Below are 16,011 nucleotides of genomic sequence, written 5' to 3'. Positions count from 1 at the left end.
TCTCGTGGGCAGGTCCTAACCCAGGCTCCTGACAGCCTGGCTTCGAGCCCTGCCTGGCCCAGGCCTGGGAGCTCCCAGGGCTGCAGGGCTCCTGGCCCCCGGCCTGTGCCTGTCTCTGAGGCTCAGCCTCAGCCCCTGCTGGTTGTTTGGCCAAGTCCTCCGGGGAGACTGGCTTGTGGTCACTGAGGAAGACAAAGGGAGGCTTGCTCTTCCAGTAAAAACAGAAAACAAGCCTGCTGACCTCCAGATCCAGGGAGAAGGGCCAGCCAGGCCCAGCCAGTCAGACAAGGGTGGAGGGGAGGTTCTCTGTCTTCCATTCCTCTCCTACGCCCCCAGACTGTGAGGGGTGTAAGGAAGATGGAAGCTGTTGCGGGAGGGATTCAGAGTAGGTAAGAGAAATAATCCTGGTACTTGGAAAATTAGCGTGATGGGAAAGACAATCTCTGCCTTGAGCGAGGCTCCCATCTAATGAAGGAGACAGTCCCAGAATTGAGACTGATGAAGGAGGCACACCTCCTGTCCTAAGGGTGCCCCCATGCTGATGGGGAAATATACTCTTTGACCTAAGAGTCGCTCTCCACTCTGCCCAGTCTCTTGTCTGGTGGGGGAAAACCAGATGCTGTCCTGTGAAATAAGGAGAACTCAAATCCCTGCCTTCACCAGCCTTACATTCTTGAGGGAGCTAGAGCAGACAGGCCCTATATGGTGTGTACTGCTATAATAGTGGGGGGATCCTAAGCAAGACCGACTCATAGCAGGGGTCAGGGAAAGTTTGCCAGAGAAGGGATATGGAAGCTGAGTCTTCAAGGATGAGTGGAGTTAACTAGACAGGTCGTGGGGAGAGTGCTTCTGGCAGAAGAACCAGCTCAGCAAAGGCCCTGGAGGGCGCCAGCACAGAGCACATGGGGCCTGGGGAGGCTCCAGGGCCTGGAACCCAGAGAGTGAGTAGGAAGGTGATCAGTGGGGCCCCATGGGGGAGGGCTTGTGAAGGGTCTGGACTACCTTCTTGGAACACTGAGGAGCCACTGGGGGGGTGGGTGTTTAAGTATAGGAGTGCCGTAGACAGACTTGTACTTTATTATTGATTATTTTTTATTTTTTAAAATTTGAGACAGGGTCTGGCTCTGTCACCCAGGCTGGAGTGCAGTGGTGTAATCTCAGCTCACTGCAGCCTCAACTTCCCAGGCTCAAGTGATGCTCCCACCTCAGCCTCCAGAGTAGCTGGGACAACAGGCACAATGCCACCACACCCAGCTAATTATTTTGTATTTTTTGTACAGATGGGGATTCGCCATGTTGCCCCGGCTGCTTTTGAACTTCTCGGCTCAAGCCATCCTCCTGCCTTGGCCTCCCAAAGTGCTGGGATTACAGATCTGAGCCACCACACCCAGCCCAGACTTGTACTTTAGAAAGCACTAGCTCCGGCTGCAGAGTGGAGGGTGCTGGGTGGAGCAGGGTGGGCTGAGACGTGTGAGTCAGTGGCAGCCTGAAATCAAGGAGGGAAGCGTAGGGGTGGTGAGAAAAGGGGCTTTTAAAGAGCTCCTCAGAGCAAGGGGCATGCGGTGGTGGGTAGGGAAGTGACTGACACCATCCAGAGGAGCGTAGGAACAGGAGGGCTAAGAACCTTAAAGACATTTGATGTGGTTTGGCTTTGTGTCCCCACCCAAATCTCATCTCAAATTGTAATCCCACGTGTTGAAGAAGGGACCTGGTGGGGAGTGATTGGCTCATGGGGGTGGTTTCCCCCAAGCTGTTCCTGTGATAGTGAGTTCTCACAAAATCTGATGGTTTAGAAGTGTGTGGGCCAGGCGTGGTGGCTCACGCCTGTAATCCCAGCACTTTGGGAGGCCGAGGCAGGTGGATCACCTGAGGTCAGGAGTTTGAGACCAGCCTGGGCAACCTGGTGATACCCCGTCTCTACTATAATACAAAAATTAGCCAGGCCTGGTGGCGTGAGCCTGTAATCCCAGCTACTCTGGAGGCTGAGGCAGGAGAATTGCTTGAGCCTGGGAGGCGGAAGTTGCAGTGAGTCGAGATTGCGCCACTGCACTCCAGCCTGGGTGACAGAGCTAGACTCTGTCTCAAAAAAAGAAAAACAACAACAAAAACTGTATGGCACTCTCCCCCACTGCCCTCGCTCTTCTGCTGCTGTGTGAAGAAGGTGCCTGCTTCCCCTTCACCTTCCGCCATGATTGTAAATTTCCTGAGGTCTCCCAGCCAGACGGAACTGTGAGTCAGTTAAACCTTTTTCTTGGTTGGATGCAGTGGCTCACGCCTGTAATCCCAGCACTTCGGGAGTCTGAGGCAGATGGATCATTTAAGATCAAGAGTTTGAGACCAGCCTGGCTAACACCATGAAACCCCATCTCTATTAAAAATACAAAAATTAGCTGGGCATGGTGGCACATGCCTGTAATCCCAGCTACTTGGGAGGCTGAGGTGAGAGAATCACTTGAACCCGGGAGGCAGAGGTTGCAGTGAGCTGAGATTGCACCACTGCACTCCAGTCTGGGTGACAGAGCAAGACTCTGCCTCAAAATAAATAAATAAATAAACCTTTTTCTTTATAAATTACCCAGTGTCAGGTAGTTCTTTATAACAGTGTAAAAATGAACTAATACAACATGGTACCCAAGATTTCCTCTGCAGCGCCCCCACCATCACATTGTATAGAAATCCTCTTTGCCTCTTTCCATTTTTCCTTCTCTGATTCCCTCTCAACAGCTAAAATGCTTCACCAGCTTTCAGCTTACCAACCTTTTTTTTTTTTTTTTTTTTTTTAAAGAGATAGGGTCTCCCTTTGTTGACCAGGCTGGTCTCAAACTCCTGGCCTCAAGCAATCCTCCCATCTTGGCCTCCCAAAATGCTAGGATTACAGGCATGAGCCACTGCACCCAGCCTGCTTACCAATCTTAGTGTGGCCTTGGAGGCTGTGTGGAAGCTAAGTGCTTAAGGACGAGTGAAGTTAACAAATGAGGGGAGGAGAGTGGTTCTGGCAGAGGACCCAGCTCAGCAAAGGCCCTGGAGGGCGGGAGCACAGAGCACAGGGGCTCCCCCAGACTCACTGCCTTGTTGTAGCCATCCTCCTCCTCCTCCTCCTCACCCCCAAGCCAGGCGTCTTATAATTCTTCAAGCGTTGCTGGTCCCTCAAGCCACAGGGCCTTTGCACACGCTATCCCTACTTGCTGGAAGGACACTCTTTCAAACCCTTTTTCCCAAGTTTCCTCAGATCAATACTTTCTCAGGGCAGCCGTCACTGAACTCTGGGCTGAAATCAAGTTTCAGAGCACACCATGTTCACTGCCTTTCTTTCTTTCTTTTTTTTTTTTTTTTTTGAGACGGAGTCTCGCTCTGTCACCCAGGCTGGAGTGCAGTGGCGCAATCTCAGCTCACTGCAAGCTCCGCCTCCTGGGTTCACGCCATTCTCCTGCCTCAGCCTCTCCGAGTAGCTGGGACTACAGGCGCCCGCCACCACGCCCGGCTAATTTTTTGTATTTTTAGTAGAGACAGGGTTTCACCATGGCCTCGATCTCCTGACCTCGTGATCCGCCCGCCTCGGCCTCCCAAAGTGTTGAGATTACAAGCGTGAGCCACCGCGCCCAACCCTTCACTGCCTTTCTTTAGACCACTTCATCTCTCTTCATAATTAGGCACCCGTCTGAGTGATTATTTGATTACTGTAAACTCCAGAAAACCAGAGACAGAGTCTGGTTTTGCTCATCTTTTAATCCTTAGCACCTTGCCTGGCATATAGTTGGCACTCATAAAATTATGTTGAATAAATGAATGAGCGTGGTCTGAGGCAGCTCCATCCAATAAAAATATGATGCAAGTGACATATGTAATTTAAAATTTTTAGTAGCCACATTACACAAGTGAAAAGAAACAGGTGAACTTAATAATATATTTTATTTAGCACAATAAATCCAAAATGTTATTTCAACAGAATTATATACATAACATATTGAAATATTATATAATATTTAAAATATTAAAATATATAAGATATATATATGTTTTTTTTTAGAGTTGGGGTCTTGCTATGATGTCTGGGCTGGTCTCGAACTCTTGGCCTCTAGGGATCTTCCTGCCTAGGCCTCCCACAGTGTTGGAATTATAGGCATGAGCCACCCACGCCTGGCTCAATATTTTTAAATTATTAATAAAAAATTTTACATTTCTGGTCCTACCAAGTTTTCAAAATCCAGTGTGTATTTTATTCTTATAGCACATCTCCATTTGGACTAGCCCCGTTTCAAGGAACCATCCTAGGCAGCTCAGCTAGTGCCTCCCAGAGCAGGGACTCATGCTGAGCCCTCAGTGGGCTCCGCGGCAGATGATGGATACTCCCTTGCTTCTTCCTGTGTCATCCATCTCCTCGGGCTTGAGGACTATAGTTCTCCCCTCCTCCTCTCCACTGCTACCCCAAAGCCTCTCTCCTCTGGGTGCAGGCCTGGAGGCTGTCTCTGTCTCTCTCACCCTCCAGGCTGGAGGATCCATGAGCCTTCATCTCTGCTGGCCCATCAGGCTCCCATCTCTTCCCCTAGTGCCTCCCTCTGCTCTTTCATCCAGGGCAATGAAGCGGCAATGAGACTTGGAACAATGTGAAAGGCCTCTTCATCCAGCGGGGAGGGGCGTGGGGGTCTGCTGAGCCTGTAACCCTGTGCTCTAGGGGAAGAAGGGGCTGGGCCAGCTCTGGGGTCAAGAGAAGACACTTCCCATGATGCTCAGGCTGGGGGTCTGCTGACCATATGCCTGGGGGAGGCTGCTTCTCTGATAATGCAAAGCAGATTCCTCCCAGCTCTGTGGCAGCTGGTGGGCAGAAGGCCAGGGGACAAGGCTGGGCCCCCAGACATCTGGATACAGAAGAGCTGAGGCAAGGAGGGCTCCTTCGTCAGCCTCGTGCCCCCCACCTTACACTCCTCCCAACACCCCTGACCCCACACTGACCCTCCCCAGCTACATCAGGCTCCCCTCCACAGTCTTCCCGCCCTGGGCCATGCCCGGGCTCCAGATCTCGTCTAGCTCCATCGAAGTGGGGGGGCGGACATTCTCAGCACACATCCTTAGGGTCTCCAGCACAACACCCCCATTCAGATCATGCCCACACGCAGGGCGACCCCTCCCAGGCTCAACTGGAAGTCAGGGTTTTCCACCATAACCCCCACTCCCCACTTCCCATGATACTCCAGCTGGGGCATCTACCTATTCCAGCCTTCCAACCATCCAGGGTTAAGTCCAAAAACATTTCCCAAAGGCTCCATCAGGCAAGAACATTCAGGAACATTCCAGCTCTCACCTCCCATCCCTCACAGGGCACTCAGTCCTGCCCTCTTCCCACAGTATCCGGGAACTTCCCCATCCCCCTGTTCCCTTCCCAGCAATCCCTGCTCCAGCCGTTTCCAGCAACATTCCCAAAGGGCTTCTGGGAGAGGTAGATTTGGGTCTCCTCCCTGGGCTGGGACTGCTCCCTTTGGAAAAGCTTGGGAATGTTCCCACCCCCCGATCTTCATATTCTAGAGACTCATAGAAATTGGGGGTCCTTCTGACTCACCCTGAGAAGCCCTTAGAGTCCACATTCTGAAGTCTCAGCTCCACCCCAGGGCCTAAGGCTTTCAACAGTAGTCCAGATGGTTCACCTTCTACCCTGCGGACCTTGGGATGCCCGCAGTCTGCACGGGATGTGCGGGCCAAGGGCACAGAACTGCCCAGCTTTCATTCATCAGTGTTAGAGGCCCCACCACCACCTCTGGGAAGATGAGGTTGAGGGCTCTGATGCAGCCACCTAGCAGCTCCTCTCTCCTCACCCTCTACACCAGTTAGGAATCTTTGGGTTGCAAGAGGGAGAAAACCCCATAGAGGGCAGTGAGAGGGAACTTACTGTCCGTCAGAAGTGTAAAGGGAGTAGGGCTGGCTCTAGGCACAGCTTGATTCAGAGGCTCAAACAACACCCCCAGAACCCGGTTGCTCTCTTTCCACTTCGGCCTCTACTTCCTCAGATAGGCTCTCTCCTTGTGGGGACAAGAGGGCCACAAAGCATCAGGTTCAAGGCGGTGGGGAAGAGACCCCCTCAGTCCTAATAATCCCAGCAAAGGTCTCCAGGTGTCCCTGGTTCTGAGTGGCCCATCCCTGTGGCTTGGAAATGTGATCATCAGTTGGCTAAGGTGGAGGTCCCACACTCCGTCCCTATGGCAAGGATATCGTCCTACCTGAAGCATGGGACTGAGAGTGGGGGAAATTGAGGCACCATCCCCAAAAGCAGGCCCCTTAAAAACAGCACATGTGGCCTCCAGTCTAGATTGACACTTGGGCTTCTTCAACAGGCAGCCTGAGCAAGCCTCCTCCCCCAGACCAAAGTACGAATTTCCACTAAGGATCACTAGGAAACAATAATATATTGCAGTGCAAGAGCGTCCAGGACGCACTGGGGTTCTGAAGAGGGAGGAAGTTTTCTGGCTGCAGAGACCCAGAAGAATTCTGCAGGGGAGCCGTTTGAATCCAGCCTGGAGGGATGGACAGGATCTGGGTTGTGGGGATGGAAAGGAGCTGGGGAGGATATCTCAGGCGGAGGAAAAAGCTGGAGCAAAAGCACAAGAATGGGGGCAGGAGGTTAGTGCTTCATGTTCTGGGGGAACCAGCAGTGAGGAGGAAAACAAGGAAGCAATCCAGGGAATTGTAAGGAGAGAGAATGACTAGCCTCGGCACCAGATCAGATGGGAAGATAGTGAGGCAGAGAGGAGTCTAGATGACTCCCAGCCTTAAGCCTTGGCAATGGACATGACGGAGCTGTTCATAGGTGGGGAGCTCAGGGGAGGAGGGTTTCCTGCAAGAGCAAGAATTCCATGTGGAGTTGGAGAAGCCTGTGGGACATCGGGGGGGAAGGTCAGGAGACACTGGTTATACTCTAGTCCCCCTTATCCACTTCCCTTTCACTTTCCCCGGTTTCAATGACCTGTGGTCAACCGCAGTCTCAAAATAGGAAATGGACAATTCCAGAAAGAAACAGTTCGTACATTTTAAATTGCACCTCGTTCTGAGTTTCATGATGAAAATCTCATGCTATCTGGCTCCATTCCGCTTGGGACGTGAATCCTCCTTTAGTCCAGCATACGCATGCTGTGAACACTACCCACCCACTAGTCACTTCGTCTCAGTTATCAGATCGAAAAAGCATAGGATGTATAGGATTCAGTGCTGTCCACAGGTTCAGGAATCCACCGGAGGTCTTGGATAAGACCACGGATAAGGTAGTGGGGACAGCTGTACTTGTCACAAGCTCAGGGAAATTCCAGGGTTACAGTGGAAGGTTTTTGAATCATCTGCAAGCCACTAAGTGAGGTTCCCATGGGCTAGGCCCTTGGACAGGCCTGCTAAGGTGACCAGAGGAGAGGAGGAGGCAGATAACTGAGAAGGGCTTGTCAGTGAGTTGGCAGGCCTGGATCTTACCGCATCAAGAAAGCCTAAGGTAGTAGCAAGCTTCCAGGAGGAGGCAGCAGGTGATCCCCAGTGAGGGACTGCAGGGAGGCCCAGGAGGCAGAGGGATGGACAGGCCACTGGACTGGCCTGGGAGAAGGCTGCAGAGACAGAGGGCAGTGGCCAGAGGAGAGGGTGGCAGGTGAGACGGTGGAGATGCCCCTGTATAACTCTCCTTCTAGGAGCTTTGCTGAGAAGGGAAGGAGAGAGGCTTTCCCTGGGATGAGGAGGAGCTTTGTTACAGGGATAGGGAGGGAGGATGTGATCTGTGGGATCAGGGAGCTTTAGATTTTAAAACTGGGCCTGATTCAAGCAGCCCAGCACCTCTGTGTGAAATTCCACAGCTAACACCCAGTGAGGTGGCTCCTGCTTATGATCTTAGCATTTTGGGAGGCTGAGGCAGACAGATCACTTGAGGCCAGGAGTTTGAGACCAGTCTGGCCAACACAGTGAAACTCCGTCTCTACTAAAAATACACAAAATTAGCCAGGCGTGGTAGTGCATGCCTGTAATGCCAGCTACTCGGGAGGCTGAGGCACAAGAATCGCTTGAACCCAGGAGGCAGAGGTTGCAGTGAGCTGAGATCACGCCACTGTACTCCTGCCTGGTTGACTGAGTGAGACTCTGTCTCAAAAAAAAAAAAAAAAAAAATGGAAGAAATTGCACAGATTTGGTCTTCAGTTCCTGGCCCTCTTGTTGCTGCACCCCCCTCTCCACCTGTCCCCAGCCTGCTTCAGTCCTCTCTCAACCATCACACACCACTGGTGCAGGGGGCTAATTATCAGGGACTCAAATGGCAGACAGGAACCTGTGCCTTGTCTCAAGGAGCTCAAAGTTCAGGTAAAACGAAGAAAGAAATTGTCTAAAAATCAAAATGGGATTGGGCTCTGCCAGGGAACCACAACCTAGATCTCCGGTCCAAATGCTACCTCTTTGATACCTTAATGAGCAGCCATTAGGCCCTATGAGTGAGACCCCCACGCCATCTCTTCCAGGGTGATGATTGGCTGAAAGCCAGAGTGAGACAGAAGAAGCTGCCGGAATCACATCACATTAGGTTCATGCAAAAGCCACCTCAGCAGCTCTGGGTACCCAGCCCCCACTTCCTGGGGCAACACATGGGCTGGGCACGTGCCCAGAGACTGCCACATGCCTATCAGGCTGGGGCCTGCCTCACACCTCTCCAGGGAGGCTGCCAGAAGCCCCGGAGCTGGGTAAACCCCAACAGTGACTCAGGTGAGGGGTGGAGGCTGGGGCAAGAAGGCTGCAGCCCAGGCCAGATTGTGGTTCCCCCTCCCCCCACCTGGTGCCTGGTGAGCCAAGGGACAGGGCGGGAACATGGCAGGCTGGCAGCACCAGAAACAGGCTGGGTGTCCTGTCTGGGAGCACGGCAATGTCCCCCTTCGCAGGAGGAGAGTCTGCTTGGCAGACTGGCATAGACACTGCCTTAGGCGGATGCAAACTCAGAGAGGATGCCTGATGCCAGCCAGGCAGCCCTCCATCAGCAAAGACCCTGCATCCAGGGCAAAGATGCAGCCACCGTCCAGTCCAGGAGGCGGGATCTGCCTTCTCAGATTGCAGCAAGGAGCAGGTAAAGGGATTCAGAGCCTAATTCCCTGGACTTTGGGTGCAGAGTCTGGGAGAAGAGGCCCTGGACACCCTAGGGGACGCAAGGTGTCTGGGAGCTAACCAGAATCACTAAGCAGCTGAACCAAGCAACACAGCTGCCTGTTCCCTGGGGCCTCCTGAGACGGCAGATGATATTTGCCCAGCATTTGAAAGTTTACAAAGCACTTTCACAGCCATAATTCCATGTGATCGTTTCATTAGTTCTGCCAGAGAGGCATTATAGGACCCACTTTATGGATAAGACAACTGAAACCCAGAGGTTTGCCCAAGGCCACCTGAGTAAGGGGCTGAGCCAACCTAGGAGCCACATCTGCCGCCCTAGCATCCTGGTCTCATTTCCCCCACGCCAGGCTGACTGCCACCAACATGGGGGTGGAAGTAGAGGTGGTTGCACTGGGGAAGGGGTGGAGATGAAGGCTGGGGGCAAGGGTGGGCATCTGGAGAGGTGGGGAGCCTGGAATGGGACCGGAATTCAATTCAGAGAGGAGGATGCAGGGTGAAGATAAACAGACCCCATTTCAATGTTGCCAAAGGCTCATTCCCCTCCCAACATCGCCTGCCCACTCCCACAAAGAGTGACAGGAACAGCTGGAGCCCACAAGGGAGAGAAGAAAGGGGATCCCAGTTCAGAGCCTGGCGTCTTAACCTTAATGCTGCCCCCGGCACCCCCTCCCCTCCACTCCCAGCCCCTCACCCCAGGCTGCAGGAGGCTGGTGCCACCAGGAGCCTGGCACAGGGCCACATAGGCTAGGCCTGGTGGAGAGGGGCAGAACAGCATGGGCATGCTGCAGACTGATTCCTACCCCAGGGCCCCTGCCTAGACCCCTCAGCCCATCCCCAGGTGCCCACCACTCTGCCCATCCGTGGAGGTTCCCCAGAGCCTGGGACCTCAGTTTGGGATTCGGAAGAGTCTGCCTTTTCAGGACACCCCGGCCCTTCCAACTTTGGGCTCTGCTGGATCCCACTGGTTAGTCCCTCAGGTACCCTCCCCGGGTCCTCGAAATGATATCTTCCAGGCCCACCTTCTAGAACACTCTTCCCACCTTTGCTGCTGGTTATTTTGGCTTCATACCCCCATGGATATGAGTGGAAAGAATGTGGCCTTGGCCGGGTGCAGTGGCTCACACCTGTAATCCCAGCACTTTGGGAGGCTGAGGCAGGAGAATCACTTGAGCCCAGGAGATCGAGACTAGCCTGGCCAACATGGCAAAACCTCGTCTCTACTAAAACTACAAGAAATTAGCCTGGTGTGGTGGCACGTGCCTGTGGTCCCAGCTATTCGGGAGGCTGAGGTGAGAGGATTGCTTGAGCCTGGAAGGCAGAGGTTGCAATGAGCTGGGATCTAGACACTACATTCCAGTCTGGGCAACGAAGTGAGACCCCGTCTCAGAAAAAAAGAAAAGAAAAAAAAGAATGTGGTTTTTAGAGTCACACAGTCCTGGGCTCAAACCCAGGCTCTGCCACTTACTAGCTCTGGGATCTTGGGCAAGGCAGTCACATATCCTCTCGGGGCCTTTGTTTCCTCAGCTGTAAAATGGGGATCAATAGCAGCCCCTCGGAAATTTGCTACAAAACTGAAAACTAGTATGTGTGAGGTTAGATCTAACACAACCCTGGGTCACAGTGAATACCTGAGTCATCGTCATCTCCACCCTGGTGTCAGAGGCCCTCATAGGAACCCCAGCCTGCCAGTCCAGCCTGTCTCCCTCCCTGCGGCCAGTGTGGGCAACTCGTGTTCCCTGAGGTCGGCCTACACTTTCCCATTTGGAGCCTTTGCTGCAAAGCCTGTTGCCTGTGGGGCCCTCTCCGCAGACCTATCTGTAGCCACATCCCTTTGCCACCTCTTTCTGGAAGCCTTTCCAGATTTCTCTCTCACACTGCCTCCAGGACTTCCTTAGCACTTTGCATAGCAAGGGCTCTGCTCCACTTTGGGTCTTTACTTTACATCTTGTATTAAACTATAAGCGGATTCATCTCTGCAGCCTCCCCATCCCCCCGCCTGCCCCGGCCCTGTGCTCTGACTGTGGTCCTCTTCCACGACAGTGAGGTCAGTCCACCTCCCTCCTGCCCACTCAGATCCACTTCCACACGGAGGCTTCTGACCATGCGGGCTGCGTCAGCAAGTGAGGACAGAGCACGGCCATCCCGGAGAACCCAGAACCCAACTGTGGGCAGATTGACAGATGAAGGACACGGGAGAGCGGAGAGAGGCAAACGAACGGGGCCAGCCCTGTGACTTAATCCAGCCTGACATGGTTTGGCAAAAGCCACTCATGGTCATCCCTGAGGATCCAGCCAGGCCAGCAGCTTGCACCTCCCCCCATTCTTGGCTCATGGTGATGTGGAGAAGGAGAAGCCACCCACAGGCATCAATTTGTGAGAAAGATGCAGCCTGGGCCTCTAGGCAGGAGTTAGAGGAAGACCGTGGGGTGCGGGGAACGATGGCTGAGCTTGGTTGTGGCCGATACAGGGCTGGAGACTAACGCATCACAAGCCTGTCTGCCCTCTGGTCTGCTCTCCCGTACACTCCCTGCCCCAGCCCTGCTTAGATTTTTAGTAAAGTCCCTTCTTCATGTCCCCTGAACTGCAACCTCCTTGAGAACAAGGGGCTGGTTCTTATTCATTAATTCTCCCTCCCCAGTGCCATGCCCAATGGACAGTTACTAGTACAATCACCCCACTGTACAGATAAGGAAATCGAGGCTCAGAAAGACATAGTGGCTCTCCCAAGGTCACACCATGAATGCACAGCAGAGACAGAGACCCATTTGAGACCTAGACTTTTCTCACAACCCCCATAGGAAAGGTTTCACAAGCAAGATCTCCTCTGCAAACTCCCAAACCTCGGCTGCTTATGGAGGAATTGGGAGCAGAAATCAAGCTCTTTCCTTCCCACCCGTGGACCATCCCCAAGCTCCCAAAGTGACCTCCTTAGCTTAGAAGGCCCTGAGCAAGGCCATTCAGCTACTGACCAGGCAGTTTTACTGCAAACCCCTGCCTCTCCCACCTTTCTTTTGCTGCCCTGGTCCTACAGAGGAGGAAGTAAGGCCCTGGAGGTGCAGTGAGTCAGCCAGCGATGCCACCCTGAAGGCAGCTCAGGGCTCTGGCTCCCAGGTTCCAGTCTGTCCTGTGCTCTGAGCCATCTTTGTAAAAAATAACAAAGCTCAGCCGGGCACGGCTGCTCACGCCTGTAATCCCAGCACTTCGGGAAGCCAAGGCAGGTGGATCACCTGAGGTCAGGAGTTTGAGACCAGCCTGACCAAGGTGGTGAAAGCCCGTCTCTACTAAAAACACAAAATTAGCCAGGCGTGGTGGCGCATAATCCCGGCTACTTGGGAGGCTGAGGCAGGAGAATAACCCGGGAGGCAGAGGTTGCAGTGAGCTGAGATCACGCCATTATACTCCAGCCTGGGCAACAAGAGTGAAACTCTGTCTCAAAAATAAATAAATAAATAACAAAGCTCTGCCCTCTCCCTACCTCCTGCCTTAGGTTTAACCTCAATGCCTTATGCTATTTACAGCAGATAAGAGTTGCTTGGTGCAACCTTTAAGAAGCCCCCCAGGCTGATGGGAAAGACATGTTTTTGGTCTCTGGCCACTTCCTAGTCTGATGGTAGAAACAGGTCACACATGAAGAACTGGAGAGAGACAAAGAGCAGTGGGCACTGGCGCAGGCAGGGGGCTGGGGGCAGAGGAGAGGTGACATGAATGGGCAGGGTGGATGGGGAAAGAGTTTTTGGCCCAGTGAGAGGCCAGGGGGAGAAGAGGAGGCTTGTGTGGGTGAGGGATGGAGGCTGCCTGCCAGGACTAGCCCAGGGAGCCCAGGGGGCTTGACGGGGGGCATGGGTTGGGGCAAGACCCTGGTGCTAGAGGCCCCAGATCCTGGACCCAGCTCCAGTGCAGAAACCTTAGCCTGTGGGTCCTCCCCCTTCTCAATCCCCCGGTGCTAAAAAGCCCACGACGTTTATGACTTCAGGAGGGTAAAGAGCCTGAGAAAAGAATTGCAGACCATATGGATTTGTTTCCTGGGTTTAGAAAAAAATCCCTCTAATTAGGCCGGGAAAAGCCATTGGCCTCTGCCTGTCTTGAGGCCCCTGGATTCAATTACTGCCCAGCCTCTCCACTTGCGGCCTGGTCCTCCCAGCCCCCTCCACGCACAGGGGGTCAGGGGTGGGTCCCTGATAAGGGGTGGCCTGAGGGAAGAGGGGAGGGGGGACCAGGAGGTGGGAAGGACCTGGGGGGATAATCTTTTTATTTATTTCTGACAGATTCCTTATGAGATCCCCTTGTGGCCGAGTCCTCAGCGCCCAGCCCCACAGCCCACCCACCCTGTCTACGCTTCCCAGGGCAGACCAAGGTCTTGGGACGAGACTGCCTTGGATTCCCTTCCTCTCCCTGCCAGGAAAAGTTTTTGACATCAGAATAAAACGGAACACTTGAGCAGATTGAGATGAAATTATAGGTGTTTTCCATTTCTTTCTTTCTTTGTTAGGAGTTAATGTCATACTTTTTCTATAATAAATCGAAGCAACCCATGAAAAAGTCTCTCATTCCTTCCACTTGTGCTCAGTGCTCTGGGCTGTCTCTGATGACTCTGTCCCCTTGGTCTATAAACACTCTCCCACCTTCTTCATCCTATAAACACCTTCCCTGAGCCCTGCCACCCTCTCATACTTCTCCTGCCTTCCCTGCAGAACTTCAGATTGTGGGGAAAAAGATTCACTCCTCATCCCTCCCACTGGCAACCAACAGCATTGCACTCCCCTCCAATTCCTTACCCTCCTCCCACTGCAAGCTGGCCTCCCTCCTTGTGGGACCCAAGCCTCACCTTCCCAGCCTCCCTGCAGCCTGGGACCTGGGGCCACACCTTCTTTGAGCCGCTGGACACAGAATTACCTCGCCATCCAATCCTCTGCCCACTGCCTGAAGGCCAGAGCTTCTGGGTCCCCTTCTTGGCCTTTTACTCTCCTTTTTTTTTGTTGTTGTTGTTGTTGTTGAGATAGAGTCTCGCTCTGTCACTCAGGCTAGAGTTCAGTGGTGCCATCTTGGCTCACTGCAACCTCCACCTCCCAGGTTCAAGCAATTATCCTGCCTTCACCCCCCAAGTAGCTGGGATTACAGGTGTGTGCCACCATGCCCAGCTAATTTTTATATTTTTAGTAGAGACAAGGTTTTGCCATGTTGGCCAGGCTGGTCTCGAACTCCTGACCTCAGGTAGTCCATCCACCTCGGCCTCCCAAAGTGCTGGGATTACAAGCGTGAGCCTGAGCCACCGTGCCTGGCCAACCTTTTACTCTCTCTAGGCTGCATCGCCTTCCTGCGTAAGATAGCTCACTGCCGTAGTGGCTGCCACCCCACTCTAAATGCCTCCCAAATCTGTTACCTGGGTACTGCCTCTCTCCTAGACCTGGTTTTCTGGTTGCCTGTTAGTTACTGCCTTTTGTATGTTCTACCAATACCCCAAACCCAACATGTTCAAAATGCAATGAGAATTCATTCTCTATCTGCATCACTCCTCCAAAAACAAAGCAATAACCAACATTCCTTCCTCCGTGCTCTGCTGTTGCTGTTGTTTTTTAATAAATTTTAATTTTTTTTTTAGAGACAGGGTCTTTTTCTGTCACCCAGGCTGGAGTGCAGTTGCACAATCATAGCTCATTGCAGCCTTGAACTCCTGGGCTCAAGCAATCCTCCTGCCTCAGCCTCCCAGGTAGTTAGTTGGGAGGCCTGGATAATTCTTTTTTTTTTTTTTTTTTTTTTTTTTTTTTTTTAGCAGAGATGTCATCTCATCTGTTGCCCAGACTGATCTCAAACTCCTAGCCTTAAGCAATCCTCCTGCCTCTGTCTCTCAGAGTGTTGGGATTACAGGTGTGAGCCAGTGAGCTCAGCCCTAAACTATAATTTTTTAGAGCAGTTTTAGGTTAACAGTAAAATTGAGCAGAAAGTACAGAGTTCCCACACACTGCCTCTGTGCACCCCTCCATGCACACACACAGCCTTCCCCACTGTTGACATTTGTTGCCATCAATGAACCTCCATTGACACATCATTATCCTCTAAAGTGCAGAGTTTACATTAGGATTCACTCTAAGTATTGTACATTCTATGGATTTTGACAAATGTATAATGAGTTGTATATCCCATTGCAGTATCATACAGTACAATTTCAGTGCCCTAAAAATCCTCTGTGTTCTACCTCTTCATCCTCCCCTCCTGCAACCCCCTGGCAATCACTGATCCTTTTATTGTCTCTATAGTTTGCCTTTTCTACAGTGTCATATAGTTGCAATATATAGTATGTAGCTTCTTCAGATTGGCTTTTTTCACTTTAGTAATATACATTTAGGTTTCCTCCATGTTTTTTCATGGCTTGATAATTTCATTTTAGCAGTGAATAATGCTCCATTGTCTGGATGTACCATAGTTTATTTATTATCTGTTCACCTCCTGAAAATATCTTGGTTACTTCCACATTTTGGCAATTATGAAAAAAAAAGGCTGCTGTAAATATCCATGTGCAGGTTTGTGGCCATGACTTTTCCATTCATTTGGAAAATGAAGTAGTACAACTGCTGGATAGTATGGTAAGAGTATGTTTAGTTTTGTGAGAAACTGCCAAATTGTCTTCCAAGGTGGCTGTATCATTTTGCATTCCCACCAGCAGTGAATGAGAGTTCCTGCTGTTCCACATCCTCATCAGTGTTGGCGTTGTCAGTGTTTTGGATTTTGGCCATTCTAATAGGTATGTAGTGGCATGTCATTGTCATATTAATTTGCAATTCCCTAAGGATATATGATGTTAAATATCTTTTCATATGCTTACTTGCCATTTGTATACCTTCTTTGGTGAGGTGTCTATTCAGGTCTTTCTTTTTTCTTTCTTTTTTTTTTTATTTGAGATGGAGTCTC

The sequence above is a fragment of the Symphalangus syndactylus genome, chromosome 20 (genome assembly GCF_028878055.3).
Source record: "Symphalangus syndactylus isolate Jambi chromosome 20, NHGRI_mSymSyn1-v2.1_pri, whole genome shotgun sequence".
Taxonomy (NCBI): domain Eukaryota; kingdom Metazoa; phylum Chordata; class Mammalia; order Primates; family Hylobatidae; genus Symphalangus; species Symphalangus syndactylus.
This window is presented reverse-complemented; position numbering follows the sequence as displayed.